Consider the following 22,055-nt stretch of genomic DNA (forward strand, 5'->3'; position numbering starts at 1 on the left):
GAACTGTGCTGTGTCTGAGCCCCAAGCATGGTCCGGAACAAATACTCTGTGGACCATCATAGCCACCCCTTCGTTCCCCCAATATTCCAGTCAAGACCCATGCCTTGTCCCCTTCCTACTCAGAACCCTCCTTAGCCCATTCCTCTGGTCTGTTAAAGCATTACTCAGGTCCTTCTCCCCTGCTGGTCCTACCCAAGTCCCTTGGTTATAACCGCTTTTCTCGTCCAGTCACACGCTGCCTGGAGACGGTGCCTCCCAGGCCAACCCGGTGATCCATGCACCCTCTCGTCCCCTATGCACCAAGGCCACGATCAGAGCACCTGTCTCTCCTCCCCAGGCCCCAGCTTGGGGCCTTGCAGGGGAGGCCACAGGAGGTCACTGAACCCAGCTGAGCATGTCCTTTCTTCTCCCCACAGAGCCCAGCTGCCACAGGACAAAACTTGTGGTTAGGGATGTGGCAGAAGGTGCTGTTCTCCTTCACCCATGTTTTGAAAGGTTATAGACCACGGCAGAACGTGAAGCCACTTAGAACAGCAGGAGAGGAGGGGGACCAGGTGACCAGGTGGGTTTGTACAGAGTGTTCTCAGCAGGGATGGGGCTGCACCCAACATTCATCATGGAGCCTTGGTAACTCTCTTTTTGTAACAAACAAACCAGTGTTTCCACATTAGTCTCCAGGATTCCATGGCAAAGCGTCCCCCCACTTCCCACAGCCCCAGTGCTGCTGGACAGCCTAGGACAAGTGCTGTGGGGGCCTGGGAGGTGGGCTGCTTCTACACCCTTCCCAGCTCACCAGCAGGCGAAGGCTGTGCCTGGCTTGTCGCCGGGTAGCACCGGAGGCCGAGGCTCTGCCTCCCAGGGCTCCTTTCCCCCAGCCGGCAGTCTCCTGACCTGGCCCATACCTGGCCTAAGGGAACCACTGTGGCCCCTGGATAATTCCAGGCTCCTTGTGCGTTGCTAAGAGCCTAGCTGCCACCTGTCAGGAATTCGCGGTCAGGGATGTGGCAGAATGCGCTGTTTTCCCACACTCATATTTTAAAAGGTTACAGACCATGTGTGCGTAACAGGCAGAACATTAGGTCACTTGTCTCACTTAGAACAATAATCCGTTTTGCTAGGGGTCAGGTTGACACAAAGAATCTGTCCAGACCAGGTCTCTGGATGGGACTTAGCCCTCCCCTCAAACTAATGAAATTTTCAACTCGTGGGTACTTGAGTTAATAAAGTGTGCCACACATCTGCTCAGGCCGCTGGCAGAAGAAAGCCCTGGGGTTCAATTCTGAGATCACTGACATAATGTTTGAGTGGCCTCCCGCTGGCGCCCGCTGGGACACCAAATTAAGGAAAGCCACACAATGAATGTGTGAGAAAAAACATTAGTGTATAAACACAGAGGCCAAGGCTCCCCGAGGGGAGGGTGAGCGAGGGGAGGCCTTGGAATTACAGAGAGAGGGTCGGCGGGGGCTACCGCTGGGATTTCACGCCAATGGCCTGCAGGTAATGAATTATTTTAAAGGAAATTGGCACCGACATGATCCCAGGTCCAAAAGATGAAAAAAGTAAAAAGAGCATATTTTCTATAGCTGTTGAATTAAGGGCTAAAGTACAATGTGAGCGGTTCTATGCAAAATAAAACCTGGAGGTGAGAATATAAAACAGCCCCAGGAGAGGTTACAATTCAAGCCCGAGGACCCCTGAGAACCTAGCAGCTCCCTCCCACCAGCCTGGCTCGGGCAGGACAGTGAGGTTGGACTCAGGCCTTCTCCCTCCAGGTCCAGGAAGGAAGGAGCCCCTCGTCCACTGGGACGGGAACTCCTCACCATCTTTCCCAGCAGCCCTCAGATAGAAAATCAAACCGAAAATCCCTCAGGAGATGCGAATCCTGATGGCGCCCCTCCCCCAGAGACTCCCAGGCCCTGAAGAGGAAGGGGACAGACAGCACACTGAATGTTCTGTGGTCTTTCCTTGGGGAAAAGGGAGAGGCCTTCTTACTTCCATGGCCTGGCTCCCAGGACATGCGGTGTGTTTGCTCTGAGGTCAGTGCAGGTCAGGGCTGAGACCTGCCCACGCCACTTCCCTGCATCTCCGCCCTCCTGCCTGGTGCTGGTAAGCTGTGGGAGGGAAGGGACCTCAGAGCAGGCCCCTAGGCTGCGGGCAGGGTTCCTGAGGGTGAAGCAGCATCTCCAGGGCAGGCCTGCTTCCCCCAGACACCGATCCAGAGACTGTGCGGACTGAGGAGGTTCACACCTAAGGCCAAGTGAAGGCCTCCTGAAGCTCTCCAGGCTGGCCGGCCTTCTGCTCCAGGTGCGCTGCTGGGACACTAAGGCCAGGGTAGGGAGCCGGCTGGTGACTTGTCTCTAGTGCTCTTGTTCCTTCAAGTCCCTACCATGTTCTTTGGGGCCCTGCTCCATGGGGGACACAGAGAAGCCAGGGTGAACTGAGGACAAGAGAGGAAGACATAAGCCTGTGCCAGGGGGTGGGGTTCAGCCCTCCTGGCACATGAGGGAAAGGGCTCAGCAAATGTGGCCCCCAGAGCTTTGCCAGCAGCACCCCTCCCTTCCCCTTTCCCAGTGACATGCCACACCTTATCTATCCCCTTCCTCTGGAAAGTCTTCTCTGACCCCAGTCCTTCAATCTATAGGGCCCTACCTGTCCTCGGAGCCATTAGCCCTCTCTTCTCCTGACTGTGTGACCTGGCCTGAGTTTCACAGACCTGGTTCCCTCTGTAGCCCACTGCTGGGCCCCAGGTTCTTGGTGGAAGTGGGGGGGGGGGTGGTGGCAAGACCAAGACCTTGTAGATCAACTTTGGGGCAGAATTGGTCCCAACTACACACCTTAAAGAAGGCCAGGAGCCTACCCACCAAAGGAAAGCCGTGGTCGGTTTCTCAGTGAGAACTTAGCAAGTGAGAAGGGAGAGGCTGGATGAGGTGTAGCCGGTCCCCATAAGAGGCCACACCATGATTAATGATGCTCCCCAGAGGCTCTCCCAGCAACTGTACAGGGCCACCGTGGAATGCAGAGCAAGTGCCTTTCAGAGTGGCCCAGCCACGCCGTACAGCTCAGGCCTTCCCTCTTTCCTGGGAGAAATGTCCAGGTTTACAGTTTCCCAGCATTCAGCCCAGATCTCCCCCAGGGGAAAGAAGAGGCTTTGTCCTTCAGTCCCATCTTCCAACAAAGGACACGGAGAAAGCAGACTCCCGGGCCTAGCCACCTGGATCTCATTCCAGCTCCTTCCTGGCCTTTTTGAGGACACTGTATCTCCATTCCTCATATGTAAAATGGGGATGATAATAGTACCTTCCTCGGAGAGTCCTAGTGAAGATGATAGACATTCATCCGTGTCAATGGCTCAGAGTAGTGTCTGACACAATGAAATCCATATACGGACTTGCTACTTTTATTATCTGATGATCTGATTTCAGAAAATTGCTTTCTTGAGAATCAGCTCAACACCTCATGGGCCACCATCTCTACCTCCATCACTAACCCCTGAAAGTAGCAATAAATTTCTGGAATATTCAGTACCCAGGGTACGGGAGGCCTTGTGTTGCCTGAGTTTCTTCCTCTGCCACTAACTTAAAAGCAGCATCTACACAGGTGTCATAATGGGGAGAGGAGGTTTTGCAGGTGATGGGGCCAGTGCAGCCGACAGACCGGCACACACCAGCCAGGCCACCGCTGCTCCCAGCACGGAAGGAGCCCAGCAGTACCATCCCCTCTTCTCCGCTCTCCTCAAAGTCACCAGGAGCTGGGCTCCAGGGGGGTATGTGGAGAATGAGAGCAACAATGCACATATATCGAAAGTGATGAACGGTGTATATGCTGTTCAATGTCTCACAAAGTCCGAAGGGCGACTTTGGAGCTCAGCAAAGTGAAGAAGGCTGTTCCAGCCGGAGGCCCACTGGCCTGATGCCTCGGTTGGCTCCTCAGGCTGCTGCCCCCAGGGAGGCCTGAGGTCAGTCACATGTCACTCTTCTCCAGGCCACAACAGGCCCATCTGTATAACGAAACGGTTGAACCAGGTGATTCCTAAAGGCCTTCGGGTTCTGATGGACTGCGGAGGGGTCCCTTCATTGACCGTCATCATCCTCCTCGGAATAATAATAACAGGACTCATCTATAGTTACTGACTGTGCAGGGCGTTGTCAATAATTAGAACAAGCCCATTGTAACATACTGTGGTCATTGTGGGGACCACAGATGGGGGAAACTGAGATTCAGAGAGGCTGAGTAGCTTCACTTACACAAGTTATCAACAGCAAAGTGAGTTTCAATCCAGATCTCTGTGATCTCCAAAACCATACCTGGTAACATATACTATGTCATTTTTATAATAACACTGATGACACCAGTCCTCTGTGCTGGGTACACTGTAGGAATGGGATCTCATTTCATCTTTACACCAACCTTACCAAAGGTAGGTATGGCCATGGTCATCCCAATTTTCCAAGGGCATGAAGTAACTTATCTAGAGCCAACAAAGTGTCCTTTCTAATATGGAAATCTGATCTTGTCACTCCCTTAAATAAAAATCAAGCTCATGGTCCCCAGAACATATTTCCCTACTTCCTCACCCAACTTGATTTTTGGCAACAGCAGAACTGATGGTCTTCCCATTAGCACAAGGAAAGCTATACCAGTTATTAAAATATTGAAATACATCTGAACCAGTTGGTATACAGCCACTGGCCCAAGCTCCCCACATGCCCCCCAACCCCACCCCAGTCATTGTAGCTCCTTCCAGGGGACCTGCGGGCCTCCCCTGGACTCCAGTGCTGCGTGTTACTGACAGTGTGCATTCTGATTGGTCAGTGCCCACGTCAGGCTGGGTGTCACCCCTTGGTGACAGCGACCTATGCATACACACAGGCATATGGTCACATTCTTTACCTTCACACCTGGCCCTAACTGGGGAACACAGAAGTGCCGATGTTAAATTAATTAAACACAGAAGTCATCAGCCTGAGGTGGTTCCAATGCCTTCATAGCTTACATCTGCAAACCAAAACCAGCCTATGAATGCCTCAAGGTTAAAGAATTGAAACCTAAGGAAACCCAATCACCAATAACTAGACTTTCCCAAAGAAGGCAACCACTTGGGCTATGGCCAATCAGATAATTTCCTTGCATTGCTTCCAGTTCTTCCCTATAAAAGTCTTGCCCCTAGCTCTGTCACTGGGGTGTTCCTTAGCACCTCTGGTTTGGCACTGCCTGGTTTGAATTGATTTTGTTCACGTAAACTCTTAAAATTTTTAATATGCCTTAGTTTATCTTTTAACACCAGGCCTCTGCCAGGTTTCTATGTACAGACACCAGGCACATGCGTACACACACACGCACACAGATACGCCCATCTGCGGGAATGCACACACACACACAAATGAGCAGACACCCCTCCCTCATACATACCCCCAGCTCACCCCTCTTGCTGCCTTCCTGTAGAGATCCTCCTTTCCAGGCTTACTGCCAGCCTCTGCATGTGAAATTCTCTCTTTCCTGCTCCTTGTTGCCTTCAGCTGCTCCCTTGAAATCCAGGGCTGTGCCACTTGATATGAGGAGACAGAGAGGAGCACAGTGACAATGGTCAGATGAACGGGTGCCAAGATCAAGGGCTTTGTCAGTCTGGCCTGGCGTACTGAGCACACGCTGGTGCTCTGCTTGACAGATGTCACCTCGACCAGAAGAGAAGTAGCCCAGTTACAGGCAGGCAGGGGCTCTCGCCAGCAATCTGCAAGCTTCCAGTAAGTCTATGTGTTCAGTTTCATATCACAAAGGGAATGAAGAGGCTTTGGTTCCACCAGCTTCCAGTGATCCCCAGCTTGGCACCAGCTTGGGTGAGGAGCCAGGGCATTCCCCACTTGGCCTGATGCTCTCCAGGGGGTGCTCAGAGACCCCCAGAGAAGGTGGCCTTCCTGCCAAAGTGATAGAAATCCCCAAGAATGCGTCACAGCACTTTGCTCTCAAAGGAGCTCCTATGCAGGTCAGCCCACACCTCTTGACTTGAGCACAAATGGGGGGCTCCCTCAGCTCCCTGCCTCCCACTCCAGCTGGAGCCAATATGGTGCCAAGACAGGCCCAGGAGTGGAGATGGGCTGTCCTTGTTCACCCAACCAACACTTAATGAGCACTTGCTTCGTGCCAGTTGCCCTTCTAGGAGAGAACGAAACAAGAAGATCTCTTGATTCTGTCTGGAGTAGCTCTGCCTACAAGGCCATTCCCTTATCCCCAAGTAACACAGTGACATTTCGGTTGTTGGCCTCTATGTGTGTGTACTGGGGCCACAAACTTCCCTTCTGTTCTGCAATGTATTTGAGTCTTAGAACCTCTCTTATCCCTTCTAACTTAAACTTGTTTACCAGGGTAACTTCCAGAGAGGTCTAATCTCTCATGAGCAGGAGAGCAACCGAGCCTCCAAGGAAAGGCCTGCAGAGTCTGTGCATGGTGGGCATAGGGTCAGCCGCGGTCTCTGCTGGAGATCGTGAGCGCTCCCTTCCAGCACAGGCCCTGGGCTTGGGCTTCTCCAGGGAGTATCTCACTTCAGTAAGATGCCCTGAAACAAAACCCACCCCACCTAAAGAACTTCACCCAAGGGCTGGTCCATGGTCCTCACTCCCTTTTAGCTGCACATCTGCTGTCTTTGTTTCAATCCAGGTAGAGGGGCCCCTGGGAACTTCAGAGGTGACCCTGATAAGGGGAAGGCATAGGACCTGACCACCAAGACCCACAGCGCCATTTGGGGGACCTCCCAGCCAAATTTCTGTTCCCCAAGAGTTGCTCCCTAGAGGTGACACCACTGGACCAAACCACTCTCAACTGGGGCCACCCACCTGCCTGTAGCCGGAAAGAGCCCCGTGCCTTCTCTGTGTGCCAAGGCCGTGTCCCACAGCATGTTCACACCTAGTGCAGGACCAGGCACAGAGTAATGGCCCCATAAACGTACCGATGTGTGTGCCTCCAGCAGAACCAGCTCAGGAAAGGCAAGGTCTCTGTTTCAGACCCTTTCCTTTCCTGAACCCTCGTGTGTCCTTCTCCCCACCACCCATCACCTCTGTCCTTGTGTCACCTTCGTCTAGGTAGACATCAGCTGAAGGAGTCAAGGTAGGGATCCAGTTTTCTGGATAGCTGGCTTGAGTCATCCCCGCTGCTCCTCTCCATCTCCCCTCACACCTACAAGCTACTTGGGGCGGAGGAGGCAACATCTGCACGCCGGCTGTCCTAGCCCAAGGGCACAGATACTTTATAAGCAGCCCTGAGGTTCAGGCTAAGGCCCACTATGGCTCCAAACCAAATTTCCAAATTAGTTAAAGCTCAAAATGGGCCAAAAATGCTCAGCCCAAGAGAGGGATTTACAGAGCATAGACTGAGCCATGAGTGTTAAGCTGACGGCACATTCCCCGGTAGATGGAGGACCAGTGTACAGCAGACCCTGGAGCTACCCTCAGACCCCCAAGTTCTCTCTAGAATGGGAATATTCTCCCCTAGCCTTGTCGCCCAGTTTTGCAGATGAGGTGGGGAGGGGACTCCATGTGCCAGACCACAGTCACTGTCCCTGACAACCAGCTGGACACCAGACAGCCACAGGCACGGCCAGAGGGAGAAAGCCTTGCTGCCAAGCCTGCTGAGCAGAACTGCACTTTGCTTTCTCCCCTTCCTGCACTGGGAGCAGTACAAGAAGGAAAAACACCAAGAACAAAATGTTGCTCTGACTTGGACTCACCTCGGTAACTTTCGCCATTTCCTCAAGTAGCTTCCATCCCTGGAAAACACACTTAGAAGAAAACTTCAGGCCCCTCGGGAACATCAACAATTTGCACAACGTCCAGCATTTCCATTGAAATGACAGCTGTATTGAGGCCTGACCTCTACCCTGTGATCTCAATGCCCAGAACAAGGTGGTCATGTGGCTAGTATTCTCTAATGAGTGACAAGAGCCAAGTTGTTTCTATTTGGTTTGGTTTGTTTTTTTGTCTGTTTGTTTCTTAAGCCTGTCACCATGTTTTGCTCATGCCACACCAAGAAAAGCCCTGGATGTCTAGCCCAGCCAAGAAGATAGGCATCCTGGGGCCAGTGAGAACTCGGGGCTTCGCAGGAAATCTGCAGGACTAAGCGCAAACCTGGGCTGAGGACCCCACGTCCCACAGTCTGTTAAGGTGAGTGAACATTGCTTCCTTTCTCCTCCCGGGGCTGTTGGCATTGGTTGTTAATGTGGTCTCGGCTCTCTCAGGTTCTGCCCACTTCTCGCTCTTTATTCAATGCCTGGGCGATAACTTTCAGGGGGACGAAAAAGTCATGGCACCACCCAATTTATCAGATGTCCAGGGGACTTGAGAAAAATGTGCATTCACCATCTGGCAAATAGAAGGGCTTCGGGAAATATGAAACTGGGATATGGGCAGGAGTCCTGTTTCAGGTCTTAGTTCTGTCCCCAGCAGCCCACAAAATCTAGGGAAAAATCTCCTCCTTCTAGTCTTCAGTTTCCTTAGTTTCTTTGGAGGGAGGCCAAAGGACAGATAAATGCTGAAGGGCCCAGAGAACTGCCCCCCACTCTGCCCTGGAAAAAGATGCTGAAGTAAAAGTCCAACCAAGGGCTGATTGATAAGGCTGTTGAGGTGTGAGGCCAAAGTCCTTCTCCTTGGTCCTTGGAACATGCGAGTAGTCAGGTTCTCTAGACCTACAAGGAGGATACAGAGCAGTACGAGATTGGAGAGCCCTTTCTTCACGAGCAGGGGCCCTTTCTTCCAGCTCTGGGGTGCACAGCAGACTTCCTAAGTCACTGCATGTAGCAAAGTCCCCAGGGCAGCAAGCCAAGCCACACCCAGGCCTTTCTCTCACCCTGCACTTGCTCTCCTCTGCAAGGGAAGTTGGTTAGCACGGTCCCGCTTACTCAGTGCAAGCTTCTACAAGACAGAGGTCCAACCAACCAGCTCTGAGGCAGCTCACATGTTCTAGGATCTTGTGTGTGAGTTTTATGAAATTTCAGGCTCCAAAAGATTAAATCACCATAACCTCTCCAAGAGTGAAAACGGGTAGTAATCTCCACATCCTGGGATTCTTTCAGTGTCTCTGAGGCACCAACACTGTGACAACCATGTTCTCCTCTCTGCCTTCCTTCTGCCCTGGGGGATAAGGCTGCTGATGTGTCCGAGAATCAGGCAATGGGAAATTGGGCCCCAGAAAGACAGGTCGAAGGCAAGCGGGGAGCCAGGGATTGCTCGCCCATACTAGGCTGGGAAACAAACTAAACCAGCACCTCCCAAATCCTCCCTTTGGTCCCGTTGCCCCAAGTGAAGTCCCAACCGTGAGGATTCCAGAATGTGCCTCACAGGCATCCCAAGACCCAGCTCCTTACAAAATACTACCATACTCATTGGGGCACAATCAGAATTTTTTAATCATCTTCCTGAGCCTCAGTTTACAGGGATAGATCATTTCCAGATGTGATTCAACATACCAAAAAAAAAAAAAAGCACACTCATTGATTAACAAATAATTTCTAGATGGCGAATACATGTGACTAGCAATCCCCAGTCACAAGTTGCATCAGATTCTGTTTGAGTGCTAGAGAAGTCAGGCACCCCCGCCCCAGAGAAATCGCTCTCTTTTCAGCTGAGGGCTCTTCCCCAGGCTGGCTCCAGGTGCATCTTCTGACCAGATCCAACAGGAGCTAGAGAAAGAGCTTTGGCCTCTACCAGCTCCCCTCTACCACTTTTACTGATGACTTCCCACAGCTGCCGTGCTTTGAGCCAAGGGCAAAGAGTAAATGATACATAGAGGAAGAGTTCAGGGCTGCCAATCAAAAGAAAGCTTTCTAGTCCATAATCTCCAACAAGCTGCCTATGTGAGGTTCAGGAAGACACTTCACCTGCCCGTTGATTTTATTCTTCATTAGGCTATTTGATTTACAAACATTTCTAAATCACTTACGGTGCACTAGTCCTTGATTAGCCTAGGTGTATATGCCCTTGTCCACAGCAGACATTGCTAATCGATGGTTGCACACTTTCCCAAAGAAGGTTCCCAAAGAAGGTTCCCAAAGAACCTTCCTTGAGTACATCAGGCACCCCCTAAAAATCTACTTCTGCCTCAGGTAAGGACTTGGTACAAGTCTGGTGGGACTTGGTGTCCTCAGTGGAGCTGGCAATTCAACAAAAGAGGCAGATCCAGGCACAGCTGCCCCAGAAGGCAATGGGAACTGAAGATTCCAGAAAGGGAGGAATCTGGGCTTGGTGTTTGGACCCGATGTAGGAGCTTATGGGTTCAAAGGGGGGGTGTGCCCATCCTAAAAAGAAAATAAGGACCCTGATAATTTGGAAGGATGACCCAGAGCCAGTCAAAACCACTGGACTGTCTTTAGTTCTGACCAAACTTAGCACCAAGAGCCAAGTCCTGTGCACCTGGGGACCCACTCTGCTCTTTCCTTGGCCTCTCAGAGCCCCTGCAGTCCCCTAGATGCTCCACATTCCATCAGTTAATTGGTTTGTTCCTTCCATTCTGTGGCAGGAGATGTCACGTGACATTCGCATTATTCTCAACCCTCTTTCAAAGGGTATCAATTCCTCCAGTGACCGTAAGTGATTCTTCGTTCCTGCATGTTTCACGGGGCCACTGAAAGGGCAGATGCGCCTATCAAAAAGGAAAATGTCTGCATCTTGGGCTGCAACCAAGCCACAACTTAATTTCCTCCTCTGGCTGTAGTTCTTGAGAAGTAACTATGAAAAATGGGGCTGGGGTGACTTTGTCTCCGATAAATAGGCTACACTCTGTAGCTGGACAAGCAAGGTGCTTGGCCAGAAATAAGATGTTCTTTGGCTGGCATCTCCAAAACGTGACAGATTCTTCCCAGATGCTATTTAAAGCACGCGGCGAGCTTTCCCTGCCTCAATGCATTGCTCACACCGGACTTTAAAAGTGAGGCAGAGTGCAAACGTAACACCAGCAATGTTGACCCTAATTAAACTAATGTTTTCCAAGCATATGCTAGGGAGCAGTCACTGGGAGAAGCATTTTGCCTGTGTTTTCTCACTTCATGCTACTGCAACACTCTGAGGAAGTTGGTGTGATTATCCCCATTTTACAATAAGGAAACAGACTCAGTGAGGTTAAGCAAATTGCCCAAAGACACAGTTAATAAGCGAGACACTAGAGGTTTGAACTCAAGCATAACTTCAAAAGGCGTGGTCTTAATCGCTGGAGGCCATGCCTATCGGCTTTCGTCCACCCCTCTGCTGGCCCCCCCCCCATGCCCAGAGGGTCCTGGCTAGAGCTTGTCACCATGACAATAAGCCCCAGTTCAGGCAACAGTGACTCAGAGATGCTCTGCTAGTCAGAACTGCTTTCTGTCCCTCTTCCAGGAAGTCTGGGCGCCATCTTCCACAGGTGGGGGCCTCCGGCTGGCAGAGGGGCCCGAATGCCAGGTCTCAGCCTCTGCAGGATGGTCGTTGCTCTGAGAGAGAGACAGGCAGCTTTCTGATGAGCACAGAGCAGGCGGAGAGGAGGTATGTGGCTGGTTACTGCCTCACAGCAAGGAAGGAAATGCGGTGTGAAGGCCAAAATACAGACAATTGACAATGTGTTGCTTTTACAGCCAAAAACCAGTGTTTCAGGCAAAGCAGAAATTCTATATTGAACACACCCCTCTGTCACAGCCCAGGATGATGACTTTCAAATGCAAATATAAAATAACACACAGAAATTTGTCATGGATCTCAGTTAATAACTCTCTTTTACCCTCCAGATATATCCATTACCACTGGCAAGCATTTCCAGCCATTATTTCTTTCCAGCTTCATCTGCATCTCTATGTTAGGCCAGCTTTTCATTTCCTGTAGAGCAGCCGTCCTTCTCCTGTGGGCCTCAATCTTTATCATATCTTAGAGCTACAAGGGGCCCACGAGGCTATTCGCACATTAATGCCCGAAGTCTTTATATGTCTTATTTCACAGAAACTTTGACTACTTTCTTAATGCCTATTGATGCTACTGTGACTAAAACATGCATTTATTTCAAAACCTTCTCAAATTTATGGTAACTTGGTTATTAAGTAATTTTTCAAACATTAGATTGTGAAAGCCCATCAACCATTCTGTGGGGTTTTTGAAACTTTTTGACTTTAAAAAGAAATCCTTATCATCTCTCAGACATTGAAGTTCTTCTCAGATTCTGTTTTCACAAATTATTTGATGGACTTCAAAGGGCTGGAAGGAAATCCTTAAAGCTACCAAAAGCACAGAGAACACCTGTGGTTGGTTGCAAGCATTGCCACTATGTCTTGACCTGGTGAGCTGGTTTGGATGACAGAACTTAGAGAACATGACGTTCCGTAAGTTTCAAGCCTGGGCCTCAAGAGTTTCACACATTTCCATAGTCTCTCCTGGGACCTGGCCACTGCTGTTATGTGATAAAGTCTAGCTTTGCCTGATGGAGGATGGGAGAGCAGCTTGTAGGCCCCTGCACCTCTGGGAACACTATCTTCTTGAACTTGGCTGACATTGACTTGTGTCTTAGTCAGCTTGGACTGTTGTAACAAAATACCATAGACTGGATGGATTAAACAACAGACAGTTATTTTCTCACAGTGCTGAAGGCTGAGAAATCCAAGATGAAGTTACCAGCAGATATGGTGTTTGGTGAAAACCTGCTTCCTGGCTTGTAGATGGTGTCTTCTCATTATATCCTCACATGGCACAGAGCAGAGAGGAAGGAAACAATCTCCCATGTGTCTTCAAATAAGGGCACTAACCCTATTCACGAGGGCTCCACCCTCATGACCTGATCACATCCCAAAGCTCCACTTCCTAATACCATCACATTGGGGGTTAGGATATCAACATGCGAATATGGAAGGGGACGTGAACACTCAGTCCCTAACACCCTCTAAACGCAGAGCCTTCACAATTGCCAAAGGAAGGGGTCTGAAATTTCAGAATGAAATTAAGAGAGTTAGCTGCACTTAATTTTTGGTATCTCCCACCTGTTTGCTGCACTCAAGCTAGCCAGACTGGAGGTATTACTTCAGCACCTGTCCTTCCTCCGTCCAGCCTGGTGTATCTCACCCTGCTTTCCCTGTGAACGTGAGTCCTTTTTATTCTTTCATTCCTCTTACTGGGATTTCCATTTTGACCCATTCTGCCTAAGGTTGAGATTATGCCCCAACCATTTTCAGCAACATATCTCAGTTCTTTTTTTCCATAATAGTTAAAGTCCCTAATGCAATTGTGAACAAAATGCCTGGACCATCTGACCACTTCAGGGGTCTAGGGTCCCTGGAGAGTCAGTCAACATAATACACTTAAATCTTCTAATTAAATCAGGTCAGAATTTGTAATAAAGGCACATGTCAAGAAGATCTATGTCCCCATATTGTTATGGTGCTAAATCATCTCTATAGTCAACCACTGTGAGAGGTAAGAACCAGAAGACAGTCTTCCTGGGAAAGGCTCATCCTCAGATTGCAATGCTCAGTCTCTGGCCAAGGTCTTACTCTAGGGCCTTTCTCTTTTGACTGTTCCAAAACCTTCTTTTCCTCCTATGAGGTCACTGTCCATCAGTAAATCCTTGAATCAAGGAACCACAATATTTAGGAACATGCTTCTGGGAGAAAAAAAAAAACAGAATTTAGATGAAGTTTGCTTTAGTCAAACCCGAATAGCTGGCTGGGCCAGCCTCCCTCTGTGGGCCCCTGCCTGTCAAACCTGGTAGGGTCTGGCCTCTTCCTGATACAGAAAATGGAGCTTTTCTTTAAAAAATAAAAAAAAAAAATGTCCCCCATAGAACAAATCTGGTATACTGGCTCTAGCTACTATTCTCAGGATACAGAGGTTGGAAGTGGGAGGTGACCCTTCCTACCCAGCCCACTGACTGCCCTGGTAACAATTTCTAAATATTTGGATTGAAAGATACTTGGTTAGTCTCACAATAATATGGGCAGCTTTCTTGCAGGAAGGAGCGAGAACTCACGGCCAAGGGAAGGAGTGCCTGTGTCATAGTAATTGCCGTCATATGAATCAGTTCAGCATTATGTGGGGCTCTGGGTGCCCCCACAACCCCCTCAGGTCAACCCCATCAGGTTCTGCTCACTGAAGCTTTAGTATAAACTCTTCATCTGCCAGGACTTCCTAAGGGTGACCCATGACTTTCACAGGAAAGAGTCAGCTCAGAGACTGCTACCACCTCCCACAGAGACCTCAGAGCTAACTCAGGTCCATACAAGAAATAGATCCTTTGAGACCAACCACTTCTGTCCAGACCTGTCCCAGGTGCTGCTGAGCATGAGGAAAGAGAAAAATCATCACCACCACCACCATCACTATCATCATCACCATCATCATCACCATCACCATCACCACCACCACCATCATTACCATCATCACTATCATCATCACCATCATCATCACCACCACCACCATCACCACCATCATCATCATCACCACCACCACCACCATTACCATCATCACTATCATCATCACCACCACCATCATTACCATCATCATTACCATCATCATCATCATCACAACCACCACCATCACCATTGTTATCATCACAATCAGTATCATCACCATCATTATCACCATCACCCTCACAAAACTTATGTAGTTTTGTGCCAGGAAGAGTTCAGTATTAATTCATTTAAGTCATAGAAACTCTATGGGACAGATTTTAACAATATCCCCCCTTTTCACAGGTGAGGAAGTTGAGGCATGTAAAGATTAAGTGACTGGCTCAGGATCACCAGGTGCTAAGTAGTAAACTTGGAATTCCACCCCAGGTAACCAGCACCTGTGTCTGTACGTTTCACACTTCTATGGAAAGAAATGGACTTCCTGCCCTTGGGATGGACAGATAGTTGAGACCAGCACACAAGGAACAAGAGAGCAGGTGCCTGAATGATTAAGAGAAAAGATGCAGAGAGTAAGGACTACAGTGGTCAGAAACGTAGTTGCTGATGGAGGAAGACTCTCCACATTCCAGCCACAATATGGTAAAGCATGCTTCCACTGGGTCCGACACTATAAAAATCCTGGAGATATCATAATTTCTCTTTAAAAGGTGCCCACACCTGGATCACACTTTGTCCTGAGACATCACAAGGCAATAATGACTGAGTTGATCCCAAGTTTGTCATATTGGGAAAAACTGAATCAACCTCCAGAGCACAGAGCAAGCTCAAGGCTTTCTGGAGTTCAGCAGTGGGAAGGAGCAAGGAGGATGGGCAGAGGGAAGGGGTTTAGGTTGGCATTCTTGGGACCCCTCAGCACATTACACAGTGGCCCCTTGACTGAGAACTTAACTGATAGTTCCTGTCACAACAGTCACTCCCTTGCTTGCACAAAGATACATCCAAAGGACCCAGGCCTAACCATTCCTAAGGAGAGGTATTTCATATCCTTAAAGCTAAGCTCCATTTCTCTGGATCTCAACACAAACTTGAGAAGTTACTCTTAGGTTCATGAGAAGCTCTGAGCCAATAGGACTTGGGTTATGAGTTTCCAAGGGAAAATCCAGACGAGGCAAAACTGCAGCAAATGTTTAGTGCCTGATAAAAGAGAATGTAACTCTTGAACATCAAGTCAGTCCTTTGAGAGATAAGACAGTATCAAACAAGCTAATTGTAGCTACATCTTATTTAGTGCTTAATGCTTACCAGACTGTGTTCAAGATTACACACAAAAATCACATTTAATGCACATTTAATACAACAGCAGTGCAAATTGCTTCTAACTTAAATAAAGTCTGGCCTTCTGGTTCTGCTTTCAAGAGGACAGTCCCATTCAAAGAACCTCTGTGGAGTCTTTCAAGTGATAGAAAAACAGACTCAATCAATACTGTTGTCCCTCAAGGAAATAACCCAAGTGGTATCACCATCCTCACGTGCAGAGAACCTTCTTAAAGATTGTCATTCCCTAGTTCCCTCTGTTACCATGGTTCATAATGCTTGACAGATGCCCCGAAATCTTCTTTCTTCCCTCAGCCCTAAGAACAAGAGAATTGCTCCCAACTGAGCCTGCACAACTCCATCTCCCTCTCTGCTTCCCCACTCTGTCTTCAGCCTTGCTCTGATCCAATGAGTAGCACTTGCCATTTGCAATGGAAATCCTATAAGGCTCTGTGTTTTACCCTCACCACCACCACCACCCCCAGTCTGGGTAATAAAGGCTCCAGAACTATCAGGCAAGGAGAGCAGACGCTTCTTAGCCAGCAAGGGGAGGGCAGGGGGATGGTAGAGACAGAGCTTTTGGTACTGGTTGGACCCTCACAAATGAATTGTCAGGCCATAATTTAAAGATAAGAAAACTGAGGCTCAGAAGTACTTTTTCAAAACACACTAACAAATGGATTTGAACCCAGGTCATTTGCAAATAAATAATAAAAAGCTGCCACTATCCAAATGCTATTAGTTCATGTGAAATAAATATGCTATTCCCACCACTCTTTCCTAGGTTGATACACAAAATATCCTTTCCCATTTTTGATTTTTGACTTCTGGGGTATCACAGACACAGATACACACCTGTGCATACACACTCACCACAATACACACTCATGCACGAGAAGCACACTCCCACAGCCTCACCTACTGTGTGGGTGAAATCTCAGGCTGCTAGTTCACTGGCCAATGGGAGCCTGTTATTTGAAACGGCTCCTGAGAATCCAGCACTTCTGCATTAAGCCTTGTCTGCTAATTTGCAAGGAAACAAATGCTTTTCACCAGTGTAGGAATAGCCCTAAGTGTGTTTGTGCTGCAGTAAAGGAGGCACCTGACCAACATTCAGTTACCGGGGCCAGTACTCATAGGCCAGCCAGCTGGGGCACAGCTTCCACCAGCTGGGAAGGAGAAGGCAGGATGGAGTCTGCCTCCTGGAAGAGGTAGGGCTTCTTTTCCTTTTTTCAATGTTTTTTTAATTATATTATGTTAGTCACCATACAGTACATCCCTGGTTTCTGATGTAAAGTTCGATGATTCATTAGTTGCGTATAACACCCAGTTACATTTTGCTTATATTTGTAACAGAGAAACATTTTGAAAAAATAAGAATTAATTTTCTTTTCTCTTTTGTATTTCCTTATACATGACCTGTTCTTTAGGCAGCTAAGATATATATTGGTCGGGTGAGGTGGAATGGGGGTGGCTGGTATTGTAATAACAGGAATGCATAAAGAAAGAGTTAATGTTCAGCTCATATTATTGAAATACGATTTCACAGTAAGACGATAGCCTGAAAGCTAGGCATTGACAAGAGAGAAAGGATGTTCTAAATCACTTTAGCTTCTATTCAACATATTGACAATCAATCAGGCAGGCAGACAGGCAGCAGTATTCATGGAGCCCCTTCTCGGTACTATTCCAGAAGATTAGTTTTGTCCTCAAGAAACATAGGGCAAAGAGACAAACCACAAACAAATAAACAGAGGTAAGATAATATTGGGTATTAAGAAGTGCTATGAACAAGATAAAATAGGATAATGGGATACGGTGTGTGTATGTGTGTGTGTGTGTGTGTGTGCGTGTGTGTTGGAAGGTGAGCAGAGGGCCTGTTTTATTTAGGGAGGTCAGAAAAGACTTATGGAGGTGACATTTAGCCTGAGACCTGAGAAATGAGATAGCAATCAAGCAATGATCAAGAACAACATTCCAAGGAGAAGTAGCAGCAAGTGCAAAGGTCCTGAGACAGGAACAAGTTTAGAAAGTTGGAGAGAGGGGCGCCTGGGTGGTACAGCAGTTAAGCATCTGCCTTCGGCTCAGGGCGTGATCCCAGCGTTATGGGATCGAGCCCCACATCAGGCTCCTCCGCTATGAGCCTGCTTCTTCCTCTCCCACTCCCCCTGCTTGTGTTCCCTCTCTAGCTGGCTGTCTCTATCTCTGTCGAATAAATAAATAAAATCTTTAAAAAAAAAAAAAAGAAAGAAAGTTGGAGAGAAGGACAAAAGATCACTGCTGCTGGAGTATTACAAATGAGCAGAATGGAGAAATAGGGAAAAGAAGAGGTTTACAGAGGATAGATTCTATAGGGCCTTGAGACTAATGCAAAATTTTAAATTTTATTCTTATTGCACTAGCAATCCATATTGCTTTAAGCATGAAAGTGATACAATATAATTTATACTTAAACAAAATCACTCTTGTCACTGTGTGGGGAGAATGAACTCTATGGCAGGGTTTCTCAACCTCAGCACTATTTACCTCTTGGACCAGGTGATTCTTTGTCGTGGAGGGGCTGTCTGATGCACTAAGATATTGGGCAACATCCCTGGCTTCTGTCCACTCTATGCTAGTGGCACCTTCCTTCCAACAGTGACAGCCAAAAATGTTTTCAAACATTGCCAACTGTCCCTCGGATGGAGAGGGATTGCCCCCAGATGAGAACCTCTGCTCCTTGGGGACACAAGTAGGAGTCAGAATCCCAGTTAGGATTCTGTAGCTATGGTCTAAGTGAGAGAGATGGCAGCTTAGATGCTGATGGGCTCTTCCTCTTCTTATTAGGGCACTAATTCTATTCATGAGGGCTCCACCCTCATGACTAATTACCTCCCAAAGACCTCACCTCCAAATATCATCACATTGGTGATTAAGATATCAAATATAAATTTGGAGGGTTGAAAACATTCAATCCCTAGCCAGCGGTCTAGGAAGATGTGATTAGAGAGGCCTGGCACCCCACCGCCACCATGAATCTTGATGCCATCCCCGTAGGCATGTTGTTACCTCGTGTAAGAAGCACGTTCGGTGCCTGTGGTAACTGAGCTGTCACCAAGCCAGCAGGCAGAGACAGGCCACAGGGAATTGCCCTCCCCAGCTCTTTCTCCAGCAGCATTGGCCCACCTGGGGTAGTTGGATTGGGGAGGGGGGTGAGGGGAGGAAATAAAAGCAGAGCTAATACTTCAAACACCAGCTTTCTTAAGCTGCACTCTACAAAATATAGACCACTCAATTTTGTTTATTTTTGACTTTGTACTTGCATTTTCCTGAAATACGTTCTTTGTACATAAAATGGGACCAACTTGCGATTCCATGCCTACCTTCAATCTGGCAGTGAATCAGAAACCCAGGGACCTGGTTCTTCCCTTGTCTCTGACGCTTGCTCTAGAACCTGGGTGGGGTTCTTTACCTCTCTGGATCTTCCCTTCTGGGCAATGAAGGGATTAAACCTCAAGCTCTCTAAGTCTTCCAGCTTCCCCCAACTGGGCTTTGAAGAATGAACAAGGTGTGACAGCATGCTTCCCACCTGCCCTCCTTCACTGTAGACCGTGGGGGTGACGACTGAACCGGCCACTGCACTCCTTAATTCTTTGGTCCTCAATTCTTTGACCTTCAGGAAACCTCGGGTCTCACTTCTCTTCTGCATGTCATTCCTAGCCCTGTGGTGTTGGCTGGGAGTGGTAAGGAGTAGTCAACCAGGAAGACTTGAGAACATTTCCCCTGGTGGCCAGGAAAACACATCAGAAAGAAGGACCCTGTTTTCCTTCCTCCGTTCCCTCATTGCTTCCTTGAAGCTGAAGAGAATGACATCACAACAAAACAAAGTTGCCAAGACATACTCTACAAAAATGTCCTCACATGGTTACATTTTCTGCAAATTATAGTGTTTGGAGTATAAATCAGAGTAATTGTTTAAATCAGAGTGACTGTTGAAACAGATTTCCAGTGATCAAATCAAAAACGCAATCATTCTTGCGGTCGCTCCGGTGCTTGGAGCCCCACATACTTCTGAAACTGTCGGTTGTCAGTCACACGGAGTGTTTACGTTAGCATGCTGCCCTACAGAGAAAATATATATTTTAAGAAGAAAATGTGAATCCAGGGTTACAAGAATGTTTCTGAAACAGCTAAGTCATCTTGTTTCAAGTAAAACCAGATGTTTGCATCAAGAGAAAGCCAATCATGTCTTTTAATTATGCTCAATGGTCAGGCCACCAAGAATACCCACATGTGTACGCATGAGCCGGTGGAAATCAAAGGCTCCGTGACAGAGAAAGCAATCAGCAACTCCCAGACCACCAAATGGCATCCCCAGCACCAGCTCTGGGCACTGTTCGAGTTCCTTCTCTGAGAAAGCCAGGATCCCGAGCAAGGCCAGGCTTAGGAGTGGCTTCTCTAATCAAGGCTGAAGGTCACAGAAAAGGCACCTCAACAGTTGAATTGTCCTCTTAAGTGCCCTCCCTAGATACTTCTCTATCATCAAAGACTCAGCAAAGTACCTAAAAGGCAGAGCCCCTTCCCCTTGTCTTATCCTGAAGGACGTGCTGTGGGGGCTCCCACACCAGCCTGTGTCACCGAGGAGTGGAGATCTGTCGGCCCCGGGGGAGAGTCATCCCCGTGGCTGGCAATGCCATCCCTGACAGGTGGGCAGAGGGCAAGTCTTTGGAGTGTCAGCTTTCCCCTGCGGTCCAGGCTCCATCTAAGAGAAGGTCCACTCTCCCGAGCGGATATCGCTGTCCGTTGGGCGTCTTCACTGGTGGACTCACAGAAACTTGATGTAGGAAGAGCCTTCAGTCAAAATGTTTCCCATAGCCCAGGAGAACAGCCGCGCCCTTGAGTCTTCCTCCAAACGCAACCACAGTACCTGAGCCTTCCCCCACGCGGATGGCAGGTCCGGAATATTTATTCTAAATGACATGCAGAATCTGAGTATTGTGCCTAACGTGCTATAAAAATGCTCCTTTTGAATCTGTTCCCCAAACTTCATTGTGTAGGTACCAGTCTCACAATATGACTACATACTGTTAGTAGTTTTCTTTAACTTAACATGCCTCTTTTTGTTCTACATAAATAGCTTCTTTAGCCTTTTCCTAAACTAGTCATGAAATCACAGGTAAGATGTGTTCCTTGTATATCCTTTTAATACGTGTTAAAATAGATAACTGCCATTAAAATCAATGCCATTAAATAAATAGCTACAAAATATATGCCATTAAAATACATTTGTTGGGGCGCCTGGGTGGTTCCGTTGGTTAAGCCTCTGCCTTTGACTCGGGTCATGATCCCAGGGTCCTGGGATTGAGCCCAGCATTGGGCTCCCTGCTCAGCGGGGAGCCTGCTTCTCCCTCTATCTGCTGCTCCCCCTGCTTGTGCTCTCTCTCTTTCTCTCTCTCGCGCTCTCTCTCTGTCAAATAAACAAATAAAATTTTCAAAAAGTAAAAATAAATAAAACACATTTGTTAAAATGAATATATGCCATTAAGATAAAAGTACTTATCCATGTCTTGGCTAGAGTCATGTCACATGCTGCCATTGGTACTTGTCCACGGCTGTGGGCAATGCAGCTCTAAATTATTGCATAGCATTCTAGTGTTTCTCCCAAACCTTTCATCAATTTATTTTAAATGACATGGCAATAAATGACATTCAAGGCCATACCTCTCTTTCTCCGTGATTCTGTGAACCCTGAAACCAATTTCTAGCATGGTGTTTGATGATGAGAGAATTAAAGCCCATGCTTCATTTGTCCCAGGAAACAACCACCATTTCCCATCAAGAGAATGAAGGAGAGAGAAGGAGAGACATTTTCTCCACGAGTCATCATGACAGGGTGTGGACAAGAACTCAAATACACACTTCATGTTTTCTCGAAGTCTTCACTTGTGCCCCCAAACTTCCAGGGATATTTCTGGGGTTGTTCTGTTTTCTTTTGTTTTCCAAAAGGGTTCCAACATGGGAAGTTGGAAAGGAAAGCAAATCTTATATTATTGTTAAACTAAGGATTCTGCTTTGACCTCAGCCTAGAAGTCAGAGCCATCTGTGAAGCAGGCAATTGGTAATCACTTCTAGGCTACGGTTGACTGGAAATGTCCTCAAAACCCAGCCATCATGGGGATTCCTGAAGTCAGAAGACAAGTGAATGGTTTAAAAATAAATCACTCCTACTTTAGGCCTCAGATCCCCATAAGATAGTGGATTTAATAACATAAATGATTGTTTTAAAAAGTGCTTTGACTCCATTTTTCAAATGTTTACTTGGGTCTTTCCATCTCATCAACTAAGTACCCTGGCTTGGCTCCAGGCCTTCTGTCCTATCAGGTAATAGGGAAGTTCACAGGTCCAATTGCTTCACACAACACTG

The sequence above is a fragment of the Ursus arctos genome, unplaced genomic scaffold (assembly GCF_023065955.2).
Source record: "Ursus arctos isolate Adak ecotype North America unplaced genomic scaffold, UrsArc2.0 scaffold_8, whole genome shotgun sequence".
Lineage (NCBI taxonomy): Eukaryota > Metazoa > Chordata > Mammalia > Carnivora > Ursidae > Ursus > Ursus arctos.